The sequence below is a fragment of the Centruroides sculpturatus genome, unplaced genomic scaffold (genome assembly GCF_000671375.1).
Source record: "Centruroides sculpturatus isolate CEXI.00-Female unplaced genomic scaffold, Cexi_2.0 scaffold1689, whole genome shotgun sequence".
Classification (NCBI taxonomy): Eukaryota; Metazoa; Arthropoda; class Arachnida; order Scorpiones; family Buthidae; genus Centruroides; species Centruroides sculpturatus.
Window position 1 is genome coordinate 19,047 of NW_019385967.1, and position 16,361 is coordinate 35,407.

The 16,361-nt window shown below is 31.8% G+C and overlaps 1 protein-coding gene across 2 annotated transcripts in view; it reads right to left on the reverse strand.

The window, feature by feature from the left end:
* The window catches only part of LOC111612856 (integral membrane protein 2B-like), a 36,533-nt gene that overhangs the window by 14,980 nt on the left and 5,192 nt on the right, over positions 1-16,361 (reverse strand). Inside the window, exon 1 of one of the 2 annotated variants that reach the window (XM_023354129.1) lies at positions 10,344-10,485. The exons of the other annotated variant lie outside the window; for it this stretch is intronic. The gene's annotated coding sequence lies outside the window, so the exon portion shown is untranslated. Of the gene's footprint in view, positions 1-10,343; positions 10,486-16,361 lie in introns of those variants that run through there. 2 annotated transcript variants of the gene reach the window in all.

Genomic DNA, 16,361 nt, shown 5'->3' on the forward strand with positions numbered 1-16,361 from the left:
AGTATCAGTTTTATAGCTTATAAATCTTTAAGAGTGTAGCATCCACTGGTTTGCCTGTTTGAATAAAAAAAGAGTCAAACCAGCGGATTTAACATTTAATAACAAGCAGGCTGTTTGTTATTAAATATTCAAAGCAAACCATTTCATGTCATCCATTGTTTTGTCCACAAGAAACAAAACAGGGTTTGCTCCAATAATATCTTTTATCCTACTGATTGTGTTTGCATATACTGGTTGAACGTAACATTTTCTTACAGTATTTTCACCAGGAATGATTTTACCAGTCCATCTCTTCAAAACACTTTTCAGACTTGGATGGCTGATCTTACTTGATCTTATCCCAGAATATGAGAAAGCTAAAGCTAAAGATGAAAAGAATTTGTTTCTTTTTGGAAGCAGCACTATTACTATTTTCTACAAAGGTTTTTTGAAACAAGTTTGTTTTTCTTGCTTTTTTGACTTTGTTTCCATTTACATTTGTTTCCACGGTCAAAATATGCTTTTTAACACATTCTGACTTGTGCTTTTCATCAACAGCAATCTTCACATCATAAATATTACACCTCCAGATAGTAAGGAATTGAATATTTTTTATTGATGTACTATATTGTCTGCATATTCTAATACTGTAAGTTACATTTGTATCTGCCTGCAGACTATAAAAAAAGGGCATCAAACATTATGCTTTGTAGTTTTTTATTAGATCTAGAAGCTGTCCTCTATAGTTTGAATCATTGATATGGCTCAAGTCAACACCACCAGTATCTATGAAGGCAACATCAATTTTGTTAGGTGTATTAAGTTCACGGGTTGGATGTCACGCCAACTTATGTCAATCAAAACTTCTTCTTCCAAGAACGTCAGTCTATGAGGCGTTAAATATACTTGAAATTATTTTAATTTACAAGTGCTTGAAGACGACGTGCTTATTTACGTCGAAAGCGCTCGTAAATTAAAATAATTTCAAGTATATTTAACGCCTCATAGACTGACGTTCTTGGAAGAAGAAGTTTTGATTGGCAACATCAATATTGTATGTGTCTGAAATGTTTGCTTCTGCATCTTTTGCTTTGATAATTTTCTCAACACAGCCTTCTTTTAAACTGATATGAACTTTTTTCAGAAAATCTGTTCCCAACAATAACTGATAAGCAAGGAATGAACCAGGAACAATATGTATGGGGATTGAAAATTTGTCTCCAACACTTACTATAGTCCAAAAACTTCCCAGTGTAGAACTCTTTTGCTCACTTACTCCATGAAATTCTAATGAATTTCTAGTTAATTTTGGTGCACCCATCTTTACATAATCATCAGTACTCATCAAATTTATATCACTTCCTTAATCTATAATTATGTGCTGTGAAGCTCACTTTCCCAATTTTAACTTCTTTTACAGGCTTTGACTTAAATTCTTTTCCCTTAACTTCTCTTTTCAACATTTGACATTGAGATAAAATATGGCCAAAATTGTTACAGCTAAAACATTTCATTCATTTGTCTTTCTCCAGACAACTTTTACTCACATGTTATTCCCGCCACAGTTATAGCAACATTTTTCATCTCCATAAGAATTATTAGGTTTAACTTCACATCCTAGCTTCTTGAATCTATCATTTTGGTATTTAGCTTACAACTTGATTTCATGTTTTCATAAATTCACAGCTTTTATCAAAATTCTTTGAAAATAGTAGCACCATAAAGCACTGTTTTACTTACTTGCTAATCCTTAATTCCATCGATGATGTATTGTATCACCGATTCTTCTTCAATCATAATTTGTGACAAAATTTCAATCATCTAACACATATTCCTGATAATTTTCACTCTGATGCTTCACTTCCATCGAAAGTTGCTGGTGAATCTTCCTAATGTTCAGTTTTGGAGAAAATTTGGCACAAAGAGCTTCTTTTAATGCTCTCCATGATTTAGTACACTGTTCATAGTTTACATACATTCTTGTAAACAATAAAAAATAAGTTTTATTATAAAAGTTACTCAATGAAATCTTAAAAATCAAATGAAAGATTTCTCATTTTAAAAAATGCATACTGATCTAACATACTTTTAAGTTTTAACATTGCATTCTATACATCTCAAATGATCAAGTAGGAATCATATTCTTCAGAAAAGAATGTAGTTGCTGTATAAACTTTTGAATCTTGCTTATTTAATATTACTGGATGAAAAATATCACTTTTTAAAGCATTCTGATAAATTTTTTTACAAAAAAAAGCTAAGGAATCAATTTAATCAGACCAGTATCTAACAAATGAGGAGGATAGAGATAACAGTTGAAATGTCATTGAGACAAGTATTACATACAGTAGGTACTACATATGCAAGGAAAGCAAACTTTTCACTTTTATCATTCTTAACAATTTGAAGTAGCAATATCTTAATATCTATCACTCTTACTGTTTAACCTTTTGCAAAATGTTCTATAAACTATAATTTTTGGAGTTAAGGTATGGGTTAATAAATGGCCATAAAGAATTTTCAATACAGTGGGTGATCGGTTAACGAGCATAGTCTGTTCCAAGACTTTGTTCACTATCTGAATTGTTCATTAACTGATTATCGATTTACCATAGGTTTTTATGGGAATTTGATTAATTTGTTCTGGAAACCCCAAAAAATAAAAAATATACACTTTATTACTATATTTATTTATAAGTAATAATAAAAACACACATATACACAGTCTTACATTTTTATTAGTCATGTTTTTTCCATTTGTGGGGGTTATAAAATCTGTCTAATGTCGATTGCATTTCTCTCTTCTTCAGGATTTTTCAGAAGTAATTAATAACATTGTAATTGTAGAGATCCCCAAGTCTATTAACCTCAACCTTGTTTGGATGCCATTTTAAGACCATTGTTCTGACATCCTCCCACTTTTTCAAGAGATCTTAATAGCAGAAGTCAGCATTAATCCTCTTTTTCAGAAGAAAACATATCTCGCTGAGTTTCTTGGTGTTCTATCGTCAGATCTGTTTCAGGTTCTATTATGAGCTCTTCAATGTTTATTATTTCTCAGATGGGATTAAGGAGTGATTTTTTTACTCCTTAATCTGCTTGACCCTTCTTGATTATAGAGTATCTTTCTTAGATAAGATTGAACTGTGGCCTACTGTAGACATGTTCAAGCCATACTGCCCAGCAATATCAGACATCTTTCCACTCTCTACCTTTGCTATCATACTCTCACCTTTCAAAAGTAAAAATTGACATAAAACTTAACGAGTGCTTGCCCAACACTCTCATGAATATTATAAAAGAATTGTTTCTGTCAGAAAAATAAAAAGCTGGAATTACATGGGAGAGTTTCAAAGTTTGGAGGAATACTATCTGATCAGTATATACCGGGTTGAGTGTCGATGTCGACATCTCCTGTGCTCCAAAAAGTTCCGAATTGTTGCCCGAAGACAAGGAAAGACCAATCGGTATTCATTATTTTACGTCGCTTCTTCTCGTGTTTGTTTTGTGAGGTGTTTGTTATCCAAATATGTGTTTGTTGTCCAAAGATAAATAAAAATCTTTCACGAAAGGGTTCATTATCTGATCACCCACTGTACTTTAAAATTTAAAAACGGTATTGTTCATTATTCAAATATACTTGTCATCAACACTTCTTGCTTTTCCCCTACAGAACCAATGTTCTATAATAAATTTCAGCAAGCAAATTACAGATTATATTTTTATCTAAAGCATGAAAGCAAGAGCATTGTCATCTCAAAAACCAATTCATTTCAGAAAACATTACCATGCAGCATAAGAATTCAATATTTTCAATACAATTCAAACAGTTTGCTGTATAATTTACTGTTAAATACACAAATTTTGTAACAATTTTATGACTTTCATTTGAATGATCTTCATATGGAGTAGAAACACTTGCAAAATAATAATAAAATTCTTAATTCATAAATTGTACAATTAACAGCTCATTAACATATGAAAAAATAATGCAATTGGGATGGAAACTTTTACTTCATCCTTCCTATTCTACTGACTTATCTCTGTCTATCATATTTTTTCTTCTTCTTTTTTTTAATGTTTAGATCAGGGGTCGCCAAAGTGGTCTATATCGACCCCCAGGGGTCAATGCAACATCATTGGGGGTCAATTAGGGGGTCAAAGCAATGGGTTACAACCTTTTTTTTTTGCTTATACAGATATCAGAAATCACAACGTTCTTTTATTTTGCTCATACACTTACACTTATAATAAAACTTTACGATGGGGGTCAATGTGAGGTTTTGGAAAGTGGTTGGGGGTCGACAGTTAAAAAAGTTTGGCGACCCCTGGTTTAGATAATCATATGCATGGAAAACAATTTACAATCATGTAGCTATAAAAAAAAAGTAACTCAATTTTTAATACTAAAAATGGTATTTTCAAACTTCTCTCCATTGGGAAAGTGTAAGTGAATGTGAAAATAAATGGTTTGATAAATAAAATTATTTTAAACAAAAAATTATAAGCTTTTTTATTCACATTTCAAAACAACATTCATTTGGTTACCAGGATGTATTTGTTGCAATATTTGAAAAGGACCAAATCTAATGATAATTTCTATAACCTTGACCAAAATTACTCGTCTGTATCAATTGCAACCAGAGGAAATTACAATTACAAATTTATCAAACAGTCGTGGTTGATAGGAAATTAAAGTTGAATTTTTAGATTTAAAGCAAAAATTTATGAAACAACTTAATTTGGCATTAATTTCAATGCTGGTGTAAACAGTTATAACAAAGAGCAACACACAGTATGTATTATTTTTCACTCTTATAAAAATTTAAGAAAAAAATATTTAGAATACTTTAAATTAATCATTATTACAAATCAAATCTCATTTCAAGTCCATTTAAACATTTAATATCAAATATCAGTTAATCCATTACTAGTTGCTAGGGGTCAGTTGTTTGGTAACAGTTATTTTAAGAAAATTTAGATGGACCATAAGTTGATTCCATTTTGTTACAACACAAATTTTCTTGATAATCCAATAATAATTTCATACAATAAAAAAATGCAAGTTATGATTTCAAAATATAAATGATCTTAAACCCACATTACTAATGTACAGTACACTACATGTACTGTACTACATGTAGTGTACTGTACTACATGTACTACACTACATGTACTACACTACACATTACTAATGTACACTACAGTAGCCCCTATTATTCCATGCCTTATTATATCACAGATTCAGATATATCACACTTTCTTTTGGCCCCAAAATTTTCAAAATACTTGAGTCAATATATTTTAAAATATCAACTGCCATTGAATTTCTTTTTTCATTCCTACCATTCTCCTTAAAACCACCACTGCATGTGGACAGATCAATTATCATTTGTTTCCTTTTGATATTAAAAGTTGTTTATTTATCAATTTTAAGTACTATCTTCTCAAGAATTTGAAATTTCACACCTTTATGTGAACTGATGGTATTGCATCAATTCACATAAAAGTGTGAAATTTCAAATTCACTGTGTAATGTGCAAGGAAAAGATTTCTTTATTTCTGAAGGGAAAGTTTTTATACAGTAGTAACTTTATTTTGCTTTTTACAGAATTTTTACTCCATGTAATTTTATGTTTTAATGTTCTATGTTCAATTTTATATTTTAAGTTTTCAATTACTATATTTATAATACAGTAAATTTTCAGTTACTGAAAAATATAAACTACATGAATTTTTAATAAGCAATTTAGTATAAAATATAGTACTGTAAAATAAAATTGCAACTGATGTTTTTTTTTATATTAACAGTATTTGTCTTTAAATGTCATTGTTAAAGAAACAATAATGCTAAATGGGAGTTTATGGTATCGATGTTTACATAAATGTCAATTAATGCAATATAACCACAAATAAAATTCAGTATTGCAAAACTAAGCTTATTTTATATCAGAAATACTTGCTGATGAAAGAATAGAGGATAGAGATTCCATAGCATGTAAAATCTGTTTAGTAAAAGCCTAGAATTTTTAGTACTTAGTTATATCGCATTGTCAGATATATTGCACTTTTTCTTTGTCTCCAGATAAGTGTAATATAATGAGGGGCTACTGTAATTATAAACTTTATTAATAGTAATTATAGACTTTTTTAATAATAGTAATTAGTAAATTTTTATTAATAGTATTTATTTATAGATCCTAAACTTTCAAACTGGAATAGAATAATGCTTTTAAATTCTACAAAACTTAGTACCATTGTATATGAAAGAGTTATTTATCAAGTACAGCCAAAATAGGAGTACAGGTATACTTCGCCTTACGTTGGTAATTGGTTCCAGGAGAGGTGACTTAAGTCAAAAAATGACATAAATCGAATTTACTTGTCTCTGAATTTACTTGTCACTAGGCTAAACCACAAATAACCATTCCCAGTTCTGTATTTCATTTATAAATGCATTTTTAATAATATATGGTTAATAAGAATCTATTTTAAGCTTACAAACAAATTTTAGTTTTTAATGTAGTACAGAAAAAAGTAATCTAAATTTACGAATTCATGTACAGTACATACAGTACATACTTGTAAATGTACATGTTTACAATTTGGCGATGTTTACAGTATATCGCGGACACTTTATTTGTGAATGTGGTTTGCTCTAAGACATTATAAAATAAGATGATTTTGTAATGTTAAACAACAAATACAGTTATTAAAATTATCTTGCAACAGTAGAAAAACTAATTTATATTAAATTTACCAATATCGAGTGGCCCTGACAACAACATTAAACATAGACATTGGAGCTACCGTGGAAAACACTTATATTGAGCTCTTATTAAAGACCGCTAAATAAGACAACAACACAGAAACAGATGTTTTCATGTTTCGTTCTCTAGGATTTATGATGATTATATTAACATTTACTGTAAATGTACATATTTTAATATGATTTTAAGTGCTTTAATGCTTTTCTAGTGATATTACAACTTCAATATTTGTCGCAGACAAATGTAAAGTCAAATGAAATGACAAACTTGATTTTTATTTTTCCATATATTTTTTGACAAATCACATATAATTGAGAACCACGTAAATCAAGGTATACCTGTATATGATTTATCAAGTATAGCTATTAAGTCCATACTTGATAAATTGTGTACCCTTACATTGAACTTAAAAAAGAATTACATAAAATTTTAGCTTGCACACAATAAAACAAGTTATAACAGTAGCTCTTTAGAGGCAGTAAAAGTGTCAAAATTAATTTCTATAAACAAAAACAACAAGCTAACTGTTCTAAACTATAAAAGTCTATCTGTCAACAAAAATTGAACCAGCTATATCACTTAGAAATGTGTGTGTGTGTGTGTGTGTGTGTGTATGTATAAACAAAATATAATTAGGCAAATTTAAAATGGTTGCAGACTTTCTAGATTTGAAGAATTCATACTGTACATGGAACAACAATTATTAGGTTGGCCAATAAGTTTGTTTTTTTAGGTGAAAATAAAAGAATTTTTTCATAGAAAATGAAAATTCGATAACATATTGTCTGATTTTATCCAGTATATTTTGTCATCTTTCAGGATGATTCAAAATTCCTTACTTCAAAAACTTCAATTTTTTTGGTAAAAAACTGTTCCAAATACTGTTTTATGTCATCATCATTGAAATGAAGTGCTGTTCATTTAAGGAGGTGCAATGTCAGGTAAATATGAAGGATGAGGTACAACATCCCAGCCAAGCTCCAACAATTTTTGTGGATTTACAACGATGCATGTAGCTGAGTGTTATCATAGTGAAAGATGATGCCTTTGCAATTCACCAATTCTGGACACTTCTGAATTGCTGCATTTAATTTGTCCAGCTTGCCACAGTATACATCAGAACTGATTGTTGTATTTTTTGAAAGCAGCTCATAAAACAAAACACCCTTCTAATCCCACAAAATTGAGAGCATTTTGAAGTGGTTTGCCAAACTTCACCCATGATCTTTTGTGCTTAACACTGATGTAAACAATTCAATTTTTCATTTTCCATCACCATTCACTTTAGAACTGGGTTGCTTTCCTCATGTTTTTTGAGTGAATTGTAGATGGAAATGCAAGTGATGCAATTGGTTCACAAAATTCGTGTAGAACCCAAATATCAAGCTTGTTGATGTAACCAAGTTGCTGCAGAAGATTTTACACACTGAATTTCAATATTTAAAGAATATCTACAATCTCCTGTGCCATATGACATTAATTACTGTCAACTAATTCTTTTACTTGATTGCTGTCAATCTCAACTGGTCAACCTGATCATGGTGTATACTGAACGGAAAAATCTCTGGAGCAAAATCTTGCAAACCACTTTTGGCATATATTCTTTCACAGCATCCTTACCATACACCTCTCACATTTTTTTGCAGGTTTGCATTGAATTTTTGCCTTTTTCAAAATAAAAAAGCATAATGTGTCAAAAATACATGTTTTGTTTACTCATCTTTTGAATACTGACAAATACACAAAACAAAACTAATCATCAAGCTTTATTTTCGACAAGTTTTGGTGAAATATCACATATTAAACAATCAAAGTTTAAGGTTAAAACTGTTAATTGCTTTTCAAAGCATACAACCCTATCTGTAGAAACCACATGAACTTATTGATCAACCCAATGTAATAAACTCAGAGGATCAGAATATCAATGGAGCCACCAGCATCTGGCAATATACCAGTAACAATCTTAAAAATGGGTAGAAAACAAGAGCATTAAAATTATTTGGAGAATATCAAACTAATATTAAGATATGTGGATGATTTATTAATGTTTGAAAAGGTAAAGAAGGTAAAGTCAAAGATCTCAAAATCTATAAATAAAAACTTAGTAGGAGAAATTATCAAGCTGATGGAAGTTATGAATATATACATTTTCTGAACTACATGGGGAGTCCAATATTAAAGATACAGGCCAAAATTACACTAACATTTATAACAAAAAAATATTTAATACATTCCACAAAAACTACATACTTTTGTTTATTTCTCAACATAATTGCCATTAATGTTGAGACATTTATTCCAGCGTGACACTAGTTTGAACATCCCTCCATGGTACTGTTGCTTGAAGTAGTCCAGAACGAACTTTTACGAGATAAGAACATTTGTCAAGCATCAGCACTCTGGTTACAGATGCCATTTATACTTACATTTAATTAATTTATAAATTTGACTATCTGCAAAGTGTTTCCCCACCAAAAATTTCTTTGAAGGTTCAAAGAAATGAAAATTTGAGGGGGCTAAATCTGCACTATACTCCACATGTCAAATCAAACCATACTGTGGTTGGCACAGCAGAATTGGAAGGTCCTGCAACATCCTCTGTATAGTCCAAATTTAGCCCCCTCAAATTTCATTTCCTTGGACCTTCAAAGAAATTTTTGGTGGGGAAACACTTTGCAGATAGTCAAATTTATAAATTAATTAAATGTAAGTATAAATGGCATCTGTAACCAGAGTGCTGATGCTTGACAAATATTCTTATCCCATAAAAGTCCATTCAAGAAAGTCATCTTACGATGAGATGGCACTTCCAGGAATCACCACTTGTCGATGACCAGACAAAGTTACTCATTTGTCAGAAGATGGCAAAAACCAGATGATAATTCCTTCTTTTCTTTGACAAGCAAATAGACTTCTTAGCGAGAAAACATCAAACTTCAACTTTCCCACCTAAACTGATCTATATATGCACTGTAGTGGGCCGGTGGTCGACCAATCAGCTTCCCCGCTGTTTCATAGCTTTCTGCTGGGTCCACCGCCCATTCAAATATAACGGATCATGGAACGTTGCCCATTGATCCAAATTTTGACCAATCTTGATGAGCCACGATTCCGCCACGGATCAAAAGGAATTGCAAGTGTGAGATCAGGGTTCAGTAAGATCTCCGATCATTTGTCAAGGATGGCTTTTAAAATTTTTATTTAAGTTAAAGGAAAATGTGGAGACAAGGCAATCATAAAATTGTTGTCGCCCATCAGGATTCCCAACACCAGTTAGGATTGAATTAGTTCGTATTGCATCCTAACTCTCAATAAAGATCTATAATAATTCGAGAAGGAGGACTTTTAATTCGAGTGGGGAGGAACATGTCGATTCACAAATGGAAGTGAGAGACAAATCCAGTATCTAGACACTAAACTATTTATTGTAAACATAGAATAAACAAGACATTAACATAAATAGACCTATTACAAAGTATAACAACATATCAATTGACCATAAAAATTCTAGGCTATAACAATTCTTGATTCTATACGTTGGACTCTATGCTAGTTTCTCTAGTTATGCCGAGAGAGCTTACATTAATATATTACCTTGAGGAGGAGAACCTTTGCTTCTTCTGTAGATCATCTTAAACTGGATCAGATAGATATCATTGAGCAGGGACATCAATAGTTTCTCACACAGACAAATATGGCTGCTAGTATGACTAAACATAGCAGCCCCAAATGGCAGGAAATCATCTTTCTTATACAAAAATCTGTCATCAAAACAGGAACTTCAACATCCCTTCCTCAGAGGAAGTAACAAGATGTTGATTTTTCATAAAATTTTGTCTTTCCTGTTTTCCCATGGTTAAATAAAATAATTTTCTTTTTTAGTTAAAAATATTATATAATCTACTTCATATTTCATATTTAATTGCCCTTCTTTATGGCCCTCTAAATCCAGGTTTTCACACAAGACAATGTTCTGGACTACTTCAAGCAACTTAACAAGCAATGATACTGTAAAGGGATGTTCAAATTAGTGTCATGCTGGAATAAATGTCTCAATGTTTATGGCAATTATATTGAGAAATAAACAAAAGTATATAGTTTTTGTGGAATGTATTAAATATATTTTTAATTATAAATGTTAGTGTAATTTTGGCCTGTACCTTTAATATCGGACTCCCCATGTAATACAGTGGGTAATCGGTTAACAAGCATAATCCATTCCAAGACTTTGTTCGCTATCCGAATTGTTCGTTAACCGATTATCAATTTACCATAGGTTTTAATGGGAATTCAATTAATTCGTTCTGGAGACCCCCAAAAATAAAAAATATATACTTTCTTACTACGTTTATCTATATGTAATAATAAAAATACATATATACACAGTTTTTTATTTACACATATATGGATTTTTATTAGTCACATTTTTTCCGTTTGTGGGGATTAATTAAAGAATCTGTCTAATGTTGATTGATTTTCTCTCTTCAGGATTTTTCGTAAGTAATTAATAGCATTGCAACTGTAGAAATCCCCAAACCTCAACCTGGTTTGGATGCCATTCTAAGATCATTGTTCTGACATCCTCCCACTTCTTCAAAGTATCTTTAATAACAGATACAGTTGACCCCCCTATAATTACGGTCCCTATAGTTACGATTCCTATAAAACTACGAAAAAATTGCTACCGGTATCCGTAAAAAATAGTAAAAGTTCCCTATAAACACCTCAAACGTCATCGGGAAGCCGAACTACTTTCCCGCCGTCCGTAGCGCCACGCTACGGAGAGATTTCTATCGTCTGGACAGTATTATATAAATTATATATAAATTAGGTACTGTACATATAATTATATATTAATTATATATAAATTAGGTACTGTATATATAATTATATATTAACTTATTGTAACTTTGTTATAATTAAATATATAATTTCCGCCGTCTAGCGTGGCGCCACGCTACGGAGATTTTTACGCTAACTATCGTCTGTCAGTATGTAAATTAGGTACCGTAAGTCTAATACAGTACTGTAATTTTATACATTTCTTGTGAAAGAAACATTTCTTATTCAACGGCGATTAAAATTATTTATATTAATGATGTCTCCGAAGTTCTACGAAGTTTTCACAGAAAAATAAGTTGTTAGAAATCGGCCGCTCTTTGCTGAGCTGTTCCGCGACGAAAACAATGTTGAGCAATGGCAATGTCGAATGGTGACACTCGGTAAGTAATCCTACAATTTTTTGTTTATAGCGTAGTTTATACGGATTATTCCCAAAAAATATATACGTATTTTGGAAATGTTGAGTCGGATTAGTCTAGAATCGATTAATTTTATGGAAGAAAATCTTTCAAACAGCCGTAGTCCGTAAACTTGATACGTGTCGGGTTGTGATTGGAAGGATTCGTAAGAAAGCGGATTCCTAGAGAATGGAACGTATCTCTATCTTATAGGGGGGGTCGACTGTATTGGCATTAATTCTCTTTTTCAGAAGAAAACATATCTCACCGAGTTTCTTGGTGTTCTTCATTCAAGAGTTCTTGGTGTTCTTCTGTCGTCATATATGTTTCAGGTTCCATTATGAACTCTTCAATGTTCTTTATTTCTCAGATGTTATTTTTGTTACTCCTTTAGCTGCTTGAGTCTTCTTGATTATACAGTATTTTTCTTAAATAAGATTGAACTGTGGTCTACTGTAGACCTGTTCATGCCATACTGCCCAGCAACATTAGGCATCTTCTGCCCACTCTCTACCTTTGCTATTATAGTCTCATCTTTCAAAAAGAAAAACAGATGCAAAACTTAATGAGTGCCTACCCGACAGTCTCGCGAATACATAAAAGAATTGTTTTGTCAGAAAAATAAAAAGCTGGAATTACAAGGAAGAGTTTCAAAGTTCGGAGGAATACTATCTGATCGGTATATACCGGCTTGAGCGTCAATGTCAACGTCTCCCACACTCCAAAAGTTTCAAATTGTTACCTGAAGACAAGGGAAGACCAATCAGTATTCATTATTTTACGTCACTTCTTCTTGTGTTTGTTCTGTGGAGTGTTTGTTGTCCAAACATAAAAATCTTTCGCGAAAGTGTTTGTTATCCGATCTGTTTGTTAACCGATCACCCAAATGAAACATTTTACTTCCAAACAGAAAGTCTTTATATTATATATATATATACAGTATATATCAATATATTATTGTTATATAACTTTAGTTCAAATTTTAAAATAAAATTGTTAGTAATATAAAACATGTATATTTGTGTATGTGTATATTTGTATGTACTGTACATTTAGATGATAAATCTATATTTATTTAGGATTATAAGCATTTAATCTAAATTTTAAAGTAATCTGATAATTTGTTTTGAGTTAATTGCAAAAAATAAATCACTGTTATCAAATTTTAAGTCAGAGGGTTTTACTGTAGAATGTATTACTGTACTGAATTTACTGAAAGCATAATAAATTAATGTTTATCAAACTGTGGTCAGCAGTCTGGAATCTAAAAAGTTCTCAGGAAATATGTCAAAGGTGTCAAGAGACTAAGTGAAGTTGATCTGAGATCCACTACTTCACAAATCAAAGAATCAGCAATAGAAAAGAACTATAGTTGAGTTTGCATAAGTCAACACCCCAAGGGGAAGTGAAAATGTGTCAAGTTATCCGATATGATGACTAAAGCAAAGTTGATAAAACCACAATACTACAATTAGAAAAATACAGTAGTGCAATATACATCTATGACCATCCATCACTGGCACTAAAGTTGGTTTCTACTCCAAGTACCCCAGCAATTTCCATCACCTTTTGTTTCAGTATCGGTCCCGAAATAGGAAGATTCGATGAACAAATTTGCTTTAGCCAACATACCAGAGCATCTTCGACATCTTTGTATGGCGACTTTCTCTGGCGTTTGAGACAGCTGCAACGAAAATCCAAGAAAAAAGTTTCATAATTTTCCCTTTTTCTTCAGGATTCCCACCAATGTTGTTCTTGTAAGGGTTTTTTTTTTTGTTTTGTTTTGTAAATTCGGCTTGCAAAGTTTTCTTACATTCAAATTCACACACAAGTTCGTATTTTTCCTTCAGCACAAGCATTGTCAGCTTTTTGACACTCATTTCTAACAGAAATGTGAAATACATGCTACAAATTACATGACATGAGAAAATGCAAAATCAGATTCTGCTGTGACATTGATATAGATGGTATATTTTCTTTTTGTTTATCTGTTATATATAAAAATACATAAAATGTTAAGGCATTTTTATTAATATGTATATATTAACAAATAAGTCGATTCCCCTACTGAAAAAAAAATGAATTTTTTTTTTCAGTAGGGGAATCGACTTATCAGACGTCTAAACAAGTGTGGGACAGCAAAAGTATGTCGATTTATCCAGTGGTGATAAGTTAAACTGTGTCGAGTAAACCAAAGTTTCTTAACATTAATGCCTATGTAAGTTGGCCGGGACCACAGAAAACTGACTACTTAATGAATGGTGTCGAGTTATACCTATGACAACTTATGCAGACTTGACTGTACTTACTTTGAGAAGCAAATATTTTCATCCATTTTTAAAAATGACATCCTCAGGCTAGTGTTCTAAAATTTGAATTGCATGTGTGTGGAACACACAAACTTTACGTAGTTGTCAATGATTGGAGGATAGCAGTTGATACGCTGATTGGTGGAATGTTTGTAAGTAGCAACCTATGTGAAATATGCTTCTGCTGAGCTTATATTTTCTACGTGGTTTTTCCACAGCCAACTGAAAAGAAAAGGGATTTTGAGAGCTTGATGGCATGAAAATGAGAATATATGTGGGTTTCCTGTAAACCCCTATGCTAATGTGACCATAGCTCAGCCTTATGTCTACATCTAGAAGTATGCTTCCTTTTGATTGTGCTGTTTGAGGTTGAGAAGTACTCCATAACAGTTCTTATTGAAGTCACCCAATAATTTCGATTGGCTGCATTTAACTCCTTGATCCAAAGAGCAAACACACACAATGGATCTGCGACAAAGACAATGGGAATTTAAGATCATTGTAAAACAAGTAGTCATGCATGTTTTGTTTTATCATTGATAAAAAAATCATCAAAGGGCTCATCAGGCATTATGCTATGCATGTACATAACTCTTCTAGCTCCTAACCCATGCCTGATACATACAAGATGGTTACATATAATGCATCATTAGCTCCTATATAGAGAAACTTGCAACTTCAACCAATGTGGCCCTCAAAAGGAGTCCATACATATTTAATCTAATTAGAAATGCCAAAGGATCTGCCAACTTGGCAATATTTGCTGGGGGTGTATTCAATCCCTCTTACGGACAAGAGATCCAATTAAGATTTAGAATACATAGAAGCCACATGTTGGCACATTACCACTCATCTAAAGGAACATCAAGATGACACATCAAAAGGCCTATTGACCACCACTCTATCAACATATGCCAAGGACCCTGATGTGAAGGTCCATTTTGACCAGGCCAAAATCATATAGAACAGCAGATAGATCACATATCAGATATCTGGAGTTAATGAGAATCTACAGGGTGGCCCAAAAGTCAAAAGCCATCAACTATAAAGAAGATAGTGCAATCCTGAATCCATGGAAAATATATATAAGTTCAGCAGAAGCACATTCCATGTAGGTTGCTATGTGCAAACATTCCACCAATCAGCATATCAACTGCAATCCTCCAATCATTGATGACTATGTAAAGTTTATATGTTCCAAACACATGCGATTCAAATTTTAGAACACTAGTCTAAGGATGTCATTTTTAAAAATGGACAAAAACATTTGCTTCTCAAAAGTAAATAGTTCTTTTCTATTGCTGGTTCTTTGATTTGTGAAGTAGTGGATCTCAGATTAATATTAACCAGTATTGGAGTGTTATTTTTATGAGTGAAGTTGAACAAGATTATGTGACACTTTGTATGCATCCACCATACAAGCTTAAGTAACAACATCTCAAGCAATACATCTCAATTGGTAGTCCTATGACTTTTTTGTTTATAGTGCTTTTTTATATGGGTAAACAGCAAAAAACTGTTTTAGAAATGTCTGTCAAATATGTAGGTCAAAAAAGGCATAATGGTAAGAATCTATAGTTCTACCAAAATTATTATTACAATACAAATTAGTTTAGTATGTACCAATTTTTAACCAGTTGTTTTGTGAACGGTATCATCATAAATGGTTTGTATAAATAATACATAATAGAGTTATTAAACTTGCCTATTGTAATCTTTCTGTTTTCTCATTTGATTTTTTAAATTTTAAGAATTGTTCCTGATATGAAAACATTTTACAAGGAGGAAAGTGATGCAAGATTCTGAACAATAATTACAGCTCATTTTGAAAATTTTGACCTGTGTAAAAACGTGCAGCAGCAAGCTACTTACTCGGTGAAGGGAACAGATTATTTGATGAATCTATGACAAGGTCACTTTGTGTTACCAAAAAGGGGCTCTTGAACTTCATAAAACTTCCAGAGTCCCAACCAAGTATGCATTGCCCAGCCAAGAGAAATGAAACTATCCATACAAGATAATTCATTTATATTTTACAATATAAATAGGTATTTGTTTATCCA